This window comes from Pinus tabuliformis, chromosome 3_1 (genome assembly GCF_031772625.1).
Source record: "Pinus tabuliformis cultivar Carrire ecotype Pingquan chromosome 3_1, CPIR1, whole genome shotgun sequence".
NCBI lineage: Eukaryota > Viridiplantae > Streptophyta > Pinopsida > Pinales > Pinaceae > Pinus > Pinus tabuliformis.
In genome coordinates this window covers 22,640,838-22,658,941 of record NC_142301.1, presented here as the reverse complement: position 1 = coordinate 22,658,941, position 18,104 = coordinate 22,640,838, and positions in this window count along the sequence as shown.

Below are 18,104 nucleotides of genomic sequence, written 5' to 3'. Positions count from 1 at the left end.
ATCAACTCAAAGCGGAAATACATGATAGCTGAAGCAAGGACCACAATCACAGGCCTTGATTCCACACTAACGCTGGCTATGCACTGACAACCTACTTTATAAAGCTTGTCTGCAAGCCTAAGGGTGCGTTAGTGACCCTACTAACTCAAGTTGCTAGTAAGGGGATAGTGTTAGTGAAACTTTGTGGAGTTCTAAGGGTCAAAGGAACAAACTGACTCATAAATATCTAGATATTTGTTCCCAAAAATACTAAAGAAAAGAAAGGAAACATCCAAAATCGACCAATTTCGAGGATTTCTAATCCAAAAGAAGGAGGCAAATGGGAAAGAGCTAAAAAGAATGTCAAGTTCATTGCTTTTTCCCTAAGGAACTCAAGGAGGAGCTTGGCAACCCTAACTCAATTGCTACATAAGAAAAGCTAGGGATAATGTGATAGGGGTCAGAGCATTTGAAAGGATAGCATACTTGACTGTTGAGCATTGTCTCATATCATAAGAAGTTGGCAAGAAGGGAGAGAGAGAGAGAAGCTGGAGGGATAAAGGAAGGTTGATGCAACAGATGGTTGTAATCACTCTTCCAATATTAATATAGAACTGCAATTGTATTGTCTACTCCGTGGTGTTGGTAATATCATTAATTATTTGTTTGTCCCATACCTATTCACATGAGTAGCTTAGTTATATGTAAATAGATGTTATTTATGTATTCATGTATTAGTTATCAGAGTTGTATGCTGTGATTATGCTTGTCTCTTCTTTGTGTAGGACTTGATCTGGAGTCGACTCAGGGGACTTCTCCCTAGCTGCATTGTGCTCTCCAGCAAACCTACACGGAGGCTTGAGGTAATCTCCTTCTCTTACTTTGATAGTTAGTTATTGTTTATGAACATGCATGTAACTTTGTGACGGTTGCAAATAATATTACAATCTGCCGAAGGTCCCGGGAAGACCTTTGAGGGTATCTTCATTCTCCATACATTGTGCATTTCATCCTATAGCAGTTTGCAGCCTCGTTAACACCACATCTACGTAACGCGCTATCACAACAAAGGCTAACCACTTAGGCTGAGGCTTTGGAGGTCACGATGAGATTGCACGAGACTTCGATACAAGATCCTAACCTAGGAGTCCAGCAGATTCACATGTAGTTGAAAAACTTGTGCCTTGAGATGCAAAGTTTGAAACAGACAGGACGACTCGTCTAGAAGTGCGCAATGAGGTATGGTGCGTAAAGTGCAAGGGCCAGGGGCATGACAAGGACCACTTCCCGGTGTTCAAGAATTACCTCGTGGGAGGAGGACCAATTCCATTGATACTGGAGGCACAAGTATGACCAAGCATGGTGTTTGCATTATGGTGTGCAATTTGTCATATAGGACAAAAGCATGCTACAGATAACTGCCATCTATTACAGAAGTATATGCAGAATTCCCAGTAGTTCTATAATTTTTGTAGATCAGTAGGCCATGATGTGCGAACCTGTAGAAGTTATGAGCTTATGATGGATCGAACTCCTACCTACAGAGTTCAGGCTGAAACACGACCCCTCGATCAAAATGCAGGAATGGCATGCACTGGATTTTAGGGGCGCGGATGAGGCCGAGGTGGAATGGGACCAGGAAGAGGTCGTGGACAGTTGATATGTTACAATTGCAGAGGGCTAGGACATTATGCCCACGTTTGTACGAACCTAATGCAACCATCATGCTTATATTGTACGTAGTTTGATCATGAGATGGAGGACTATACCACACTGATAGCGAGGTTGCGTGATAAAGGACTACTCCATCCTCCCCCGACTTAGAACCTACAAATGATGAGGTATGAGCCACGCGAGGAAGACCTAATGTAAATATCGTGCTCCGGAGTGGTATTACAATAGGGGATGACAAAGGAAAGAAACCTGAAAGTACTGGGTTCGTAAGGCTCCAATGAAGGAACCATAATTTGGTTTGGAGCATGCTAAGGTGAACTTCATGGAAGCTAAGAGGAGCTTCGCTGATGCCTCCAATTCAGGAAGTAAAGACAGACTAGAACCATACATGGACCCATCGATGCTCACTACATTCTTAGAGACATGCATGAAGTTTTTGTGCAACAGCAAGGCGGTAAAGGGGCTGCAAGAACTCATAACTAGATGCACTCGGACCACGCCAGGAGAACCGCGTGTAGTCTAGATGCTCGGGAAGCACACGACGTGAACAAGAAGGGAGATGAGATTGACTGCGCAGATCGGGAAATATGAGATGGACCAAGTGATTCTGGATCTAAGATCGAACGTGAACGTCATGCCAAAGCATACATGAGAGTGCATGGGCAAGCCTGCGTTGCAATGGTATCCTATCCAACTATGAATGGCGAACCAGAAAAAGATCCTACCTATGTGGAGACTGCAGGGAATCACAGTAAATATCAAAGGAGCAAGCGCGCTAGCAGATTTCGAAGTAATAGAGATTGTCGATGACAACAATCCCTACCCCACACTATTGGAAATAGATTGGGCCACTGACATGAATGGAGTAATAAATATAAAGAAGTGCAAGATGATCTTTGAGAAAAAGTCACTGTGCGTAGTGGTACCTTAAGACCCTGTAGAAGGATCGCGCTACACAGAGCCAGTGCGTGAATACGACAATGACGACGATCTGGACTACATCTACAAGATGACCGCATAGGAGCAAGATTGGGCAAATCCAATCGCGAATGGCCGAATCTCGTGGGAGTGCAAAAGCTCCTGCACATCAGATTTTGATGAGGAGATAGAATGATGGCAGAACAGGTTACACGAGGTAACCACGCTCAACTGTAACATGATGATAAGGTCGCTGTGTTGCATAACAACAGAGGTAAGAGATCTTCCTACATATGACGAGTTGAGTGAGGTTGACGACTTCCTAAACAAAGTTGAAAGAGAAGTACTAGAACAGCAGCGTTTTGATGCTCTAAAATGGGTACTGAGAGTTATGCTCGCAAGATGGTGGGATACACACCAGAAGTTTTGAGGAGTGGCACAAATGCAAAAGGATGATGCACGTGTGGTTTGGGAAGCCTCAGATGTGATTGAAATACAAGTATGACAGACAAACCGGCCCGCGCACCCACCAATCCACGTGGATACAGGCATATGGTGCGAAACCTGCACGATTACACACCGTCCTCACGGTAGGAGATACAATCAGTAAGCAGGTGCAGGTAAGGCAATGGCGTGAACAATCCCTCCAGTTGGGACCACAAAGTATGGAAAGACCAAGTGTGCAGAAGAATATCCACGTAGAAGTTGTTAACAAAGTACATGAAGCGTTGAACAAGGTCCATAATGTGAAGCGGACTGACTGGGACCTGTGCGTACCAACGGTTCTCTGAGCTTATCGGACCGTGTGCAAAAACCAGACCGCGTGGGCACCACCAAGGCTGGAGTATGAAGCATCCACAGTAAGCCCTATAGTACTTGGAGAACTTAGAGCACACATGATAGCACCGATAGATATGACGGTTCGCGGAACCTCGAAAGAAGAAATCCAACAAGAGAATTTTAGATTCCAAGAACTTGAAGAAGAAAGGGTATGATTAAGGAAGAAAAGCGCTCTAGTGGAAATGGAAGTTAAGAAGTTGGAGGACGAGATAAAGGAAGATTTTCTCAGCAAAAATACGAGGGTAATAAGGTAGGATATGTATGATCACGATGACAGGTTTAAGACCTACCACCGTGAATTGATTAGTCTGATGCCTTGGCTTGGACCGCACATTACTAAGCAAATTTACCAGGGTTACGCATTGCAGATGGTAAATGCGTGATGCCAATTGTAACAATAAAAGGTGGGTATTCTCTAGGAAACATGATCGATGATAGGATGAAACTTTCCATGGGTGGTGCGACCACCTGACTAGCCAAAGGAAGAATAGTCTTAGTGCTCCAGGTAGTTGAAAGGGAGTGCGGGACTATAAACTATTCTGCTCGGGAGCTACGCGATGTTGGAGTTGCGCTTAGAAACAAAGAGTCACAAGATTTGTGACCATGCACAGGGGGCTGTGCTACCACGTAGGCTGACCAGAAAGTGACCGTTGAAGTCACTATTTATGATGGGATGCTCGACTTGAGACCAAATGGAGCGGGCGATAGGCATTTAAGATGCGATTTATGGGCAAGATTTGGGAAAATCTACTGCCAAGGAAGAATTAATGAACTGGATTTGGGAGAAAAGGCTAAAGTAACCAAGGACCTAGATGATACCAAGACCTCACTCCAGACCTCGCTCCTCCCAGACAACATTATGTTTGAGGGCACGCACCTGGGACGGGTGCCGAGCCTAAAATTCGAAGATTGGGACCTTGCTGACCACCAATAGTTCCCTCACCTTGAGACTAGGCACCTCATGAAGCCCAAGCAGAACACCATGGTGGGGGTTATAGAACTAGAGCCGCGAAAGTGGTTACGTGAAGTGGAAAAGGCTGGGCTACTGAACTTGCTTTGGGTGCCGCATTTCCACCGCGCCCCAATAACCATTTTCGTCATTAGGCAGCTGCTCTGCCTAGTGCATGATGGGTGTTTGTGGCTGGAGGAGTCCATCCCCATCACGGAAGACTTGATCCACTGTATCTCCTAGCTTCCTTGAAAAGGAGAGGACCCCGTGGAAATCTCGAAGGGGAAGAGCAGTGACTTGGCCATCGTGAAGGTCATGAAGAAAAAGTACAAGCTGGAAAATAAGAAGAGGGGCTACGACATCTCCAGCATCAAGGACAAAGTAGTATGTGTGGCAACCCAAATCCTAGCATGAAAGGTTAAGTGCAAGTGCTGTGCGGACGAAGTAACCACGCCGGTGGTAGCATTAGCTGAGCAGTGCACAGAGGTGGTCTAATTTAACTGGTCTGAGTTCCTCTACAAGGAGTTTTTAGAGAATTGTCGCGAAGCTCAGGAACAAGGAAAAATGTTCCACTATGCGTGGCTTCTGCTATCCATAGTGGTCATGGTAGGGGAATTACCAGAGGATAGTCAATTCCCCATAATTGACAGGGACCTGCCAAAGGCCGTGAAGTATGCTTCACTCTGGACCATAAAGGATGCCAAGAGGATCCGCAACAGTAAAATATTCTGGGTGTTCATGGAGATGAACCTCAGAATGGAGACCAACCACAAGCCATGGTTGTTGCCCATTGTCCACAATAGTTTGTAGAGTTTTGTGGAATTCAAAGCGAATACCCACAAAATTTATATCAGAGCGCACAAGGACCCAACTAAGTGGATAAAGCTACCCTTCGTAGCCATAGACGACATCATTTTTAACATACTGAAGGCATGGCTGCCGGAGTGGCACGCCCCAAACATCATGGAGATAGAGAAGTCGATGGCACAAAGATAGAAAGACGAGGCCAAGTTGCGTATCGCACAGTTGGCTGAAAAGCAAAGGAAGGAAGCTGCAGCAGCAAAAGTGCGGGCTGCGCGGGATGCTGCACAAACAGCACTTGAGCAGGAACAGGCCATAGTAGCAGCAAAAACAACACAGGAGGCAATCGCGAAGGCGCATGAGGGCCAACCATTGCCTTCACAGGGGCAAGAAGCAGAGGAAGCAGAGACAGAAGAGGGAGGTGTGAACCCACAAACTGCGTCAACGTAGTTGAAGCACCAACATCCAATAGAGTGGGCAGGGTCGCATAAGAAGGTCAATGCATCGAGTTGTCTATTGACCCGATCACCCTAACCGAGGGTGATCTACATGAAATCAGTGAGACAGTGCGCGATGTCACCTCTGAGGCTCTCCAATATTTCATGCAGGAGAGCTAGATTGTTTTGGGGGCCCTAAGAGTGCAGTTAAAGGAATTACAGGCGTGCCCTCCTCAGGTTGGTACCCTGTCAACCAGCCTCGTAGTGGGAACAACGCCAGTAGAACAGATGTTGCGTGTGCGGATGACAAATACCATAGTGCTACCAGAAGGGGCACTCGTGACAAGAAATGAGCCCGACAGGCCTAGAGTGAGTGCACTGAAGGTCTACACGCCCACGAGAGACCTTATATGTTTTGCAGGATGGGATAACTACAAAGCTGCGAGCTAGGGAGAGTTGCGCCCTGCAAGTTTTCAGCGAGCAGAAAATCAATATGGAACAATTGAGCTTGCAGCATGACGAATTGGTGTTGCAGAATCAACAGTTGGTACAGGAAATAGACGAAGTCTACTAAAGCATCCCAGAGCTGGCCTTCCCAGCAGGCATAACAGCAGAAGCATGAATCGATAGGTTAGCAGCAGTGGTGTGTGAGGCACGAGAGGAAATGACAAAGGTTCAGCTGGAGCTGAACCTTTAGATCGTCAAGTTGCGGTTAAATGCGCAGTCGTCCACCCCTCCGGAAGTAGAACTTGTTATCAATGGTACTTTTATCTCTTAATGATTTCTGCTTATGTGTCAAAGTAATATTTTATGCTCAGTTATTTATATATGAAATCTTGAATGTTTGAGTTATTATTTGGCACTTTTGTACAGTAATGACTATTCTGTTTATGCTCAATATATGAATGACTTATTATGCGATATGCTTCTCACAATTGTTTCGGCTAACTTTTTATACGAAACAATTAATTTTTATCGAATTCTTTTCTTATAGCAATTGAATGATCTTTATTACCAATTGTTGTTAGAAATTATTTTAAATCGCATAAGTAAAAAGTTGAATCCCAGGTTAGTTTTAGACTTAAATATTTCTGTTCATTAGAATACAATTGCATGTTTTAAATTAGACTTAGATTAAAAGCATTTTACTTAGAAATTTTTAGAAAATAGAAATATCAATTCTTATCAACACCACACAAATTGGGAAACTGGTCCCATTATCCCCAGTTGGACCCACCATCCCAAATGGAAAAGAAGCTTCTTTCAAGGTCTGGGCCGGGTGGGTATCCCCCTTGTTGTAGACCCGATTTTCGGGGCTTCAACAGAAGGTCAATGGGACTAACACCAAAAGAACCTCTAGTGTAAATAAATAATGAGAAGTAAAAACAACTCCTGGTGCTTCTTGGTTGATAGTAGAAGGACAATATTAATTTTATGAGCACATTCTTAAAAGATCACTCAAGTTTATAATATGACTTGGAATGGGAAACCTAAAACTACACAACCTCAATGAATATATCCATCTAGATACAGATGGGTTTCGGTGAATATCTCACTGAGAAGAAACATTAAGAAATATTCTCTGAATAGAAGGATAGAAGATCTTGCAAGCATAATTTTTGAGGAAAGTGATGAGGGAATAATGATAAGTGGGTTTCTACTTAGCTGAGTAAAGTATACTTGCAAATTAGATATGATGGTGCTTATTGGATTAGAGAAATTCATTGCAGCCTAAGGAATAATAAGAATGGTACACTAGATTTGGAACATGACAGTTCAAATTAATAAGTGAATGCTTGGTAAACCAAAAATGTTTCGCATAACTACGACTTATGATGATCTAAGGATCTTATGTTAGTAGTAAAATAACACATGCATCAAGTAATATAAGAGAAAGGATAACAAGCTATGCAATAGATCATTGCTAAATTAATATGATGACTTCACTATATTGATGACTAAATGATACTGGTAATCAAGATTGTGTATACAATTGGTTCGATAAAATGCTATCCAACAATCTATTCAAATAGATTTGACAATCATACAAATTGAAGTACATATTTTGTATCACTAATTCCTATCAAGCAATATTGGGAAGTTTTCCTGACAGATGGCATTGATAATGTTGTCTGGGTTGAATAGGACAACATAAGAATTGTTTCATAAACCACACGGGAATTCATGTTAATAAAATTGATAACTGATCTCTTTGTTTTAAGGGTGATTTAATGTTAAAAGGAGGTGTTAACATGTAAATACCCTAGGATCACACCCTCGTACACATAGTGCATAAAAAATTAAAGGGTGTGGAATTGAAAACATTAAAACTTTCATTTATAACTCATGAAGGGGAAATGAGGTTATACCTACACTAAATTATTCATGGCCAACAAGAGGTTGAGGTGTAAAAAAAGAGCATATGACGTGATTAGTTAAGAAAATCATAGTATGATTAAGTGGAAGTCATATTCTGTTATTGTTAAAACCTTGTCCAGATGACAGATTTAATCCCAAAACTCAAAGTTATGGGTATGATAAAGTTGTAGTATGCATGATTTCTTCTATGACATTGTACTGCAACCACATGACACAGGAAAAATGAATTTCTAAACAAAATCACTTGAATACTTTGACATAAATATTTTCACTGGTTGCAGAAGATGAACAGGTCCAGGAAATTCCTTATTCTCCTATCAATAAACTGAGCACAATTTGTTCCACTTACCTAAAGGTAATATAAATAAATGAATGAATTTTTGGCATAATACTAACATGGTTAGAAACATGTGGATGAAGTATATGTCGTGCAGGTGATGCTATGGACATTGGTATGGTGTACCAGTGGTACAGATGGTACTATGTACAAGCGGTACATATGGTACCAGTATGAATACATGTATTGCATAATAATATATGACATGTTTAGCTGTGTGTGTAATACACACTATGTGTAGGTACGCATGAAGACATTGGGTGATTTTCTGGTATGGCAACCAACCTAGAGTGCGTATAGAAGAAGGAAGCTAAGAACTGATTCAAGGATAAGTATCAATGTTTTATTTTAGCTTTGTATGCATGTCATTATGAGTCTGATCTATGTGTATTACAAGGATCTATAATTGAGTGGTACATATATTATGATGGTTATATGTGAGCTAACTTGATATGATATTTTGTACATATTGATTTGGAAAATATGCTAGTTGACTTGTTGTATGTAGTGAGACTGCAGGAAGTAAGTGTTAAGCGAGAACACAAAGGCTTAGAAGAATGCCAGAGAAGAACATGAATCTATTTAAATAAAATAAATGACGGGAAACATAAGCCATAGCTACTTAAATAGTAGTACTGCTTATCAAATTATGATTAAATTGTGGTAAACATAGATGAGTTTCTGCATATAAAATCTCTCATGAAATTGATTGAAACAAATGTTATAGGTAGGGATGGAATGAAATGTGCTCCTTGTAACCGATATATATCGAAAGAATTGCAACAAATGGCAAGGCCATGGGATCCTGTGAATTCTGAGATAGCTAGCTGTGAATGAGGAGACAATATTGTAAGATGTAGTAATACACCGAGGACAATGTAAATTTAAGGGGGGGAATATGTAACACCCCTCCCTTGTATGTAAAACTTTGCTAACCTAAGCTAAGAAAATATAGGTCTGATGTGTAACAAGAAAAGTAAACAATATATGAAATAAATAAAATAATTAATCTCTTGGAAAAGAGAGACACAAAGAGATGAGATTCTTGCCAAATGCCGTTGGTGAATGGGAAGGGATAATTAATTCATGATAAAGATTCTAGATTCAATTCTAGATAAGCTGGATGGATTGGAAATAAATATCCATTAAGAAAAAAATAAAGTCTTTGTGGGAGAGAAAGGCAAGCTTTTATGAGGAAAAACCTCGCAAGAGAGAAAGGTGGCCTTTTCTGAGAAGAGCCTAGGAAAATGGAAGAAAAAAAGATCCATTAAAGTGGGATGCCGCTAATGGAATCCATATCATGAAATATGGTATTAAATACCCATTGGATAGATCAACTGGAGGCAATTGATCCATGGAAAGAACCTCGGCTCGTGGGTGAACTGGAAGAGTCGGTTCTAGGTTGGGTAGTGGTGCTCAGTTTTCCAAGTGGTGTTCTCTCTTCTAATCTAGTTGGATTCACTTGCATGGGATATATTGTATGTGTACTCCTTACTTTTTATGTTGTGGAATTGTTCATCTCAGAGGTATAGATGTTTGTGTTATCTTTATTATGAGAATGATTGAATTCTTATGCATGTGACTCTTATTGCCTCCAAGTGAAGAGTTAGTAATGGAAGCATAGTAGGTAGTTGGTAATACTTGGGTCAAGGAGCTATCGAACACATGTTTCTCATGGTAGAACCTGCATGCATAAGTGGAATTGCCTGTACTAACTTTGTTTATGAATGGATGTGTGAGATATCTATTGAAACTAAATTTGATCACCATTAAATTTAGTGAAGGAACATAGTACACCTCTAACTTTATGTGATATCTTTGTTTTAAGTCGGAAAATATTTATGCATGAGACAATGATGCATGCAAAATAGTTATGGTGTAATGCTTCAAATTGTATAGTTTATGGTTTAGGTTATCTATGACATGCATTATGTGTTGGAAATAATACTGAGAGGGGGGGGGGGGTGAATTAGTATTATCAAATCAATATTTTTTTTCATTTCCATAATCAGATTCATATACGCTACTTCAGTTAAGGGAACTCGTGTGTACATGCATCTATGTTTAATGCAACTAGCGTATATCCAGCAAACTTATGATTCAGTTAATTCATCATATGTGGATTTTTAATCAGTGCATCAAAACTTCATTAACCATATAAACAGTAACCAGGTGCAGTAAAAACAAAACAGATCATCACACATAAGAAACACACATGAACACCAAGATATAAGGTGGAAACCCAACATGGGTGAAAACCACATGCTGGAATCGTCTCTGTCTTCTTTTAATAATAAGAATATTCTATTTACAATTTTGTACTGGTGCAGTCTTATACCAGTACGCAAGCTTCTACCTGCAAAAGGCTACAACCTTCTCTCATTCTCCATCTTCTTCTGGAAGGGAGCTACAACCCCCTAGCTCTTGTACTAGTTGATATGTTTACTAGTACATAGGTGTCGAACTACAGAAGGCTACAACCTTCTCTTTTCTTCCAGGGACCGTGTTTCATAAATTTTTAGACTAGATCCATCAACAACATCATTCAATCATCAAAGATATCTGCATCAACCAATCTCCTTTTGAACCAATCATAACCAAATCAATCAATCACTCTAACAACCCATCAATCTGATCTTTCATAATGCTAACACCATAATATAGTAACTAGAACCCAAGCCAGAACCAAAAAATACTGCAACAACAAATAGAAGCAACTAAAACATATATTATAAGGTATACGCTACTTCCATGTGTCGAACCTGCATGCATACACACTTTCCTCAAAGCGAACCTGTGTATACGCTACTTTGGAATGCAGAACCATCGTGTATACACCCCTTTTCCAAAGTGGACCTGCGTACAGATCTGTAAATGATGATTTAAACATTACAACTATTCCAGACTTCAGTCATACCCAGATCATATCATTTACATAATAATATATGCGTCAGTATTCAGATCTAGAATATTCATGAGCAAAAAAACATAATTATAGTTCATTTTATGCCTTTAGATCCCGATCCATCATTAGATCTAGTTCCTCATCATCTGCTAAGGTTTTTCCTTGGTTCAGATCCAGCAATGCAACATAACCCAATAACATGCAAACTAGATCTCACACTTCATCAGATATTCGATACTTGCACACATTGGCCTAATGATTTTCTCCTCCTTTTATAGTTTGTTGGCCTTTCTCAATACCATGGACCAAAACCACTTAGGAACAATACCTTGGATCAAATAACTGGGATCAACACCTCGAACCCGATACCTTGGACCAATACCATGGATCAAAATACCATGGACCAAATACTTCGAACCAAACATTTAGATTTCCAAGGTATACACACTTTTCCTTTTGTGAAAGTGCATGTGTACATATACGCGACTTGTATACAATGAACCCACATGTATACGTGGCTTGGTCAATGGTGAACTTGTGTATACCTTTCTTTCTTCATTCTGTGACTTTATTCTGTTAACGTATAGTACTATGATCTGTCACCTGAGTGAGTTGCTTTCTGAACTGATTCCTTGAAGCTACCCTTCATTTCATCACATTTGTAAACACTCCTATCATGCATTCCATAAGAGAGTTGTTCTGTTATAAGTGGGTTGCCATCAAATATGACATATACATCATAGTGCCAACAATCTCCCCCTTTGGACTTGATGTCAACAACCACACCAAGTCACTCTCCCCCTTTGACATCAAGGGCAAAGGGTCATGCTCCCCCTAAGTGCATGCTGAATTCTCTGATATGCTAAAGTGCTAATTGAGCTCCTATGATCAAGTCCATGTTCGCCCTGAGCATAAGCAAAGTCTACAAAAAGATTTTCTAAAAGAAGAACATGACTCTATACATACATCACAAATGACCTTCCTATCACCAATGACTCATACATGCATCCATCTCCCAACCAAGTGGGGATATATCAATTATTTATGCATGTCAAAAAAAAGAAACATTACATCATCCATACCATGCATAGTGGGGTTACAAATTAGGTATTTTCATGACCGTTACATTAAAAGTTATACATGAAATATATAACAGAGACCAAATGTCTTAAACAAAACAACAACTATCATCAGCAGCATCTGCCAACAGCATCCAGACCAGCAACTTGTATATGTCCATCATATCATCAATCATGTTCTCCCAGTGAATCTGTTCCACCTGTTCACTGTCATATCTGATCATTGCATATGTCAGTAAGAGATATCAAAACATCATCATCAATCAGATATACATCAAGTGATCAATATATCAGTAGATTGAAATCATCATCAAATAGAGCAGATAATTGACAGAACCATAGAAGACCCCCTTTTTTCTAAGTCTAGCCCACTATTTTTCTTCAAACCAACATATACGCAACTGTGTCCATAGAAACTCGCCTATAACCACCTTTCTCTGAAATATAGGATTTAACAGCAGGATGATGTAGAAACTACTCCCAGTTTTTGTTTGAGATATTCAAATGTCTCTCTGGGCAGTGGTTTAGTGAATATATCAGCAACCTGTTCTTTGGAGGGAACATACTCCAATTTGACTTTTTGTTTAAGCACTTATTCACGTAGGAAATGATATTTGATGGGTATTTGCTTGGTCTTGGAGTGCTTGCTGGATTCTTTGAAACACTGATGGCACTTGTATTATCACGTAAAATGGAGATGGGTGGAGTACATGTGATCTGAATATCTTGCAAGTTTTGCATCATCCAAAGTAATTGTGTGCAACAAGATGCAACAGCCACATATTTTGATTCAGTTGTAGATAATGCAATTGAACTTTGTTTCTTGCTGAACCAAGACACCAACCTGGAACCCATATAGAATGCACCACCACTAGTGCTTTTTCTGTCATCAAAACGTCCTGCCCATTCTACATCTGTATATGCATGAAGTGTAAGATCAGTATCTCTAGGATACCATAAACCAAAGTTCTGTGTTCCTTGAAGATATTTGAAGATCCTTTTGATTGCCTGAAGGTGAGATTCCTTTAGATTTTCTTGGAATCTTCCAACTATTCCCACTTCATGCGTGATGTCTGGTCGGGTACCTGTTAGATAAAGTAGACTGCCAATCATGGATCTATAAGTTGGTTGATGTACCACTGTTGATTCATCATTTGAGTTGAGACTACATCCTGTTACCATTGGAGTACATACTGGTTTAGAATCTTCCATGCCGTACTTTTTTAAGATCTATTTGAGATATTTGGTCTGTGAGAGAAAAATAGCATCTTTATTTTGTTGAACTTATAGACCAAGAAAGTAGGTAAGCTCACCAAGCAAGGACATCTCAAATTCTTGTTGCATTACTGAAGAAAAATTCTGACTCATGGATTCTTCATTGCTACCAAAAATGATATCATCAACATATACAACAATTATTAGCAATTTATCAGTGTCCATCTTTGTATATAGATTGATATCTGCTGACCCCTTTGAAAAACCCTGTTGGTGGAGATATTTGTCAAGACGGTAATACCATGCCCTTGGAACTTGTTTTATACCATAGAGAGCTTTCCTGAGTTTGCATACAAGTTTTGCATCATTTCAAAGAATGAATCCTTCTGGTTGTTCAATATAGACTTCTTCTTCTAAGTCTCCATTACGAAAGGCAGATTTTACATCCATTTGGTATACTTTGAATTTCTGAAAACTAGAAAGAGAAAAAAACATTATGATGGCTTCAAGTCTAGAAACAGGTGCAAAAGTTTCTTCATAATCTATACCTTCTTGTTGAGCATATCCTTTACAAACAAGTCTGGCCTTGTTTCTAATGACTTCTCCATTTTCATTCAACTTGTTTTTGAATATCCATTTAGTTCCTGTGATATTCTTATCATGAGGTCTAGGAACTAATTCCCAAGTATTATTATTTTCAATTTGCTCAAGTTCTTCATTCATGGCCTTGACCCAAAATTCATCTCTACATGTTTCATTTACATTTTTAGGTTGAGTGGAAGATATTAATGCTAGATAGCTTGAAGCTTCAACAATGGTTCTTCTAGTCTGCACACCTACTCCTTTTTCCCCTAAAATTTGAGCTTCTAGATGATTTTTCAAAACATACCTAGACGAAGTATTTTCTTCTATCGTTATCTCTTCTTCTGGTGCTTCATTGGTTTCTTCTTCAGAATCAGTGTGATTTGATGTGGGAGAATGATCCTCATCTTCTTCATTGTCATAATCTGCGGTTTTTATTTGTTTTGGATTTTTGCATGCTTCATCAACCACAACATCAATACTTTCAATAATTTTCCCAAGTCTTTTATTGTACCATTTATATCCTTTACTTCGGGAGGAGTAGCCAAGAAGAATACCTTCATCTGCTCTGGGTTCAAACTTACCAAGTTTTTCATTAGTCCTTTTGATGTAGCATTTGCTTCCAAAACTTTGAAGTATTTTACAGTAGGAGTCTTACCATACCAAAGTTCATGTGGAGTTTGAGTGTTGTTTACCCAAACATTTGCTTGGTTGAGAATAGTGATGGCGGCGAATGCAACTTCACCCCAAAAGGTTGCAGGAGTTCCAGATTCATCTAGCATAGCATGAGCCATTTGTTGAATAGTTCTGTTCATCCTTTCTACCACTCCATCTTGTTGAGTCCTTACGGTGGAGAACTACCTTTTTATTCCATGTTGTTCAAAAAAATCAAAGAACTCATCTGAGGTAAATTCCCCTCCTCGATCAGATCTGAGGCATTTGATTTTGCGATCTGATTCATTTTCAACCAAAGCTTTGAAGGCTTTGAACTTTTCAAATGCTTCATCTTTATGCTTTAGAAGACCTATCCAACACATTCTGGAAAAATCATCAATGAACAATATAAAGTATTCTTCTCCACGAGGTGACTTTTTCCTTGATGGACCACATAAATCAGTATGAACAAGTTCAAGAGGCTTACTAGCTGACCCTTCCTTTTCGATGAATTGAGATCTAGTTTTCTTACCGAATTGACATGATTTTCATATAGTATTTTCAGGAATGTTGATATTTGGAAGATCACGAACAACGTGGAATCTGCATGCTTTTCTTATTTGAGAAAATCTTAGATGTCCCAATCTTCTGTGCCATAGCCAGTTTTCATCATTTTTTCTTAGATAGCATTGTTGTTGTCCTCCCTTGAGTATGTATAGGTTGTTTGGAGTTCTTGTCCCTTTAATCATGGTTTCTCCTATATCAAGCTCACGAACAACACATCCATTTGATCGAAACAATACTTCATTTCCTTGATCACACATTTGACTCACACTCAATAGATTATGGTTTAAGCCATCAACATACATAACATTCCCATCTTTAACTTTTTCATTCAAGAAAAAAGAGCCTTTACCTTTTATGACAGCAGGAGTGTCGTTTCCAAATCAGACACTCTTTTCCTTTTCTAAGGCATTATATGAGTGTAGTTTTTCTCTGTCACCTGTCATGTGTTTTGAGCATCCACTATCAATGTACTACTAGTTTTCTTATCCTTTTGCATACAAGGATATACCACATCTTTCTATTTGAGGTTCTTTCTTTCTCCACATTTTGGGATCTAATGGAGTTTGCTCCTTTTGAGTTGTTTGCCAAAATTTACTCCTGCATTCAGATTCTTCATGGCCAAAGTTGTTTCAGATTGAGCATTCTATTTCATTTTCAAGAAGAGAAAAGCTATTATAGGAACTTTTCTTGATCCCTGTCACATTCCTTTGATTTCATACTTCTCTAGTCATGATAGTTTTGTAAGCAACACAATGAGCAACTTTGTGTCCAAAATTATGACATGAGAAACATTGACCATTAAAGAAGTTCCTGTGATTATCGAATCTACAGACCTATTGATTGTAGCTTCTATTGATATTCTTTGAAGCAAATTGAGTACGATTTACCTAAGGTTGATTGTGGCTTCTGTTCATCCTTGAAGTAAATTGAGCATGATTCACCTGCCGATCTGCTTTATTCCTTTGCTGACAATTGTCGAGCTGTTCAATGCTATTTGCTGCATCAAGATAGCTTTAGTGGAGGTTGATGGCTTCTTTGATTGAGATGTTTCTTCAGTATATCCAAGACCTATCTTTATCAAAGGAGAGCACTGCACTTTGATAATTTCAATTAAGATTTCTGATCCTTTAGCAAATCTAAGATTGAGAGCTTTTGTTTTCTCAAGATCCTTTCTTAGACCCACAATTTCACATTCTAGCTTTTCATTGTGTTTTTCTCTTTTAACAAGTTGGTATGTCAAGGTATTTATAATCATATTCTTTTCTTCTAAACATATTTTGAGTTTATATATTTATTCATAAAGTTCATCTTCATCTAAAGCATCCAAAAAATCATCATCTTCATAAGCCGTCAGAAGTCTATAGTCATTAATACTTTCATCTTCATCACTATTTGATAAACCATCGCTATCTTCATGAGTATAGTAGCTCTTTTTATTTATCCTTTGTTTTCTATTCCATTTTGCATATTCCTTCCCTTTATCATATTTATCTTTATGAGGACATTTGGCAGCATAATGACCAACTCTACCATAGGCAAAGCATTTGAAAGGTAGTTTACCTCTGAATATTCCGGAACCCCATTGAAGCTTCTTGACAAAGTTTGCATCCTCTTCTTCTTCTGAAATATGTCCTGATTCATTGAGTTCTTGTTTTCCTTTTGTTGAAGCTTTAAATGAGGCTTCTCTCATATCTGATGGACCTCCTCTTCTCATCTCAAAGGTAGTTAAGATTCTGTGAAGCTGTGTCATTGTAATAGTCTGTAGATCCTGCTTTTCTTCAATGGTAGATACTTTTGATTCAAATTTAGTAGATAAGGATCTTAAAACTTTTTCAACTAAGGTAACTTCCTTTATCTCTTCACCCAGATTCTTCATGCAATTAAAAATCTCATCTATACGTAAGAATTAACTAGCTATACTTTCATCATTGTGCATCATTAGAGTTTCATATTGAATTCTGAGAGCCTGTAGTTTAGCACGTTTTACCTGAGAGTCTCCTTCGTAGCTTAGAATGATTTTGTCCCATATTTATTTGGCTGAATTGAGCTGCATAACTTTGACAAACTCTGATTGTGATAGACTTCCCAATAATGTATTGATAGCCTTGGCATTGGTTTCATATTGCTTTTTACCTGCTATATCTGTAGGAATTGTTGATGGAAATGTATATCCTCCTTCCACGATTTCCCAGACATCTGTTCCAAGAGATTGAAGATAAGTTGTTGTTCTTACCTTCCAATAAAAAAAGTTGCTCCCATCAAAGATTGGCGGTCTGATGGATCCCCCGCTTTCTTCATTACTCATGATGATGGATCTTCCTTCAAGAGATCAAGCTTTTTCTGAAGAACCTGGCTCCGATACCAATTGTTGGAAATAATATTGAGGGGGGTGAATCAGTATTATCAAATCAATAATTTTTTTCATTTCCATAATCAGATTCATATACGCTACTTCAGTTAAGGGAACTCGTGTGTACACGCATCTGTGTTTAAGGCAACTAGCGTATATCCAACAAACTTATGATTCATTTAATTCATCATATGTGGATCTTTAATCAGTGAATCAAAACTTCATTAACCAGGTGCATTACAAAGAAAACAGATCATCACACATAAGAAACACACATGAACACCAAGATATAAGGTGGAAACCCAATGTGGGTGAAAACCACCTGCTGCAATCGTCTCTATCTTCTTTTAATAATAAGAATATTAAGTTTACAATTTTGTATTGGTGCAGTCTTATACCAATACGTAGTCTTATACCTACAGAAGGCTACAACCTTCT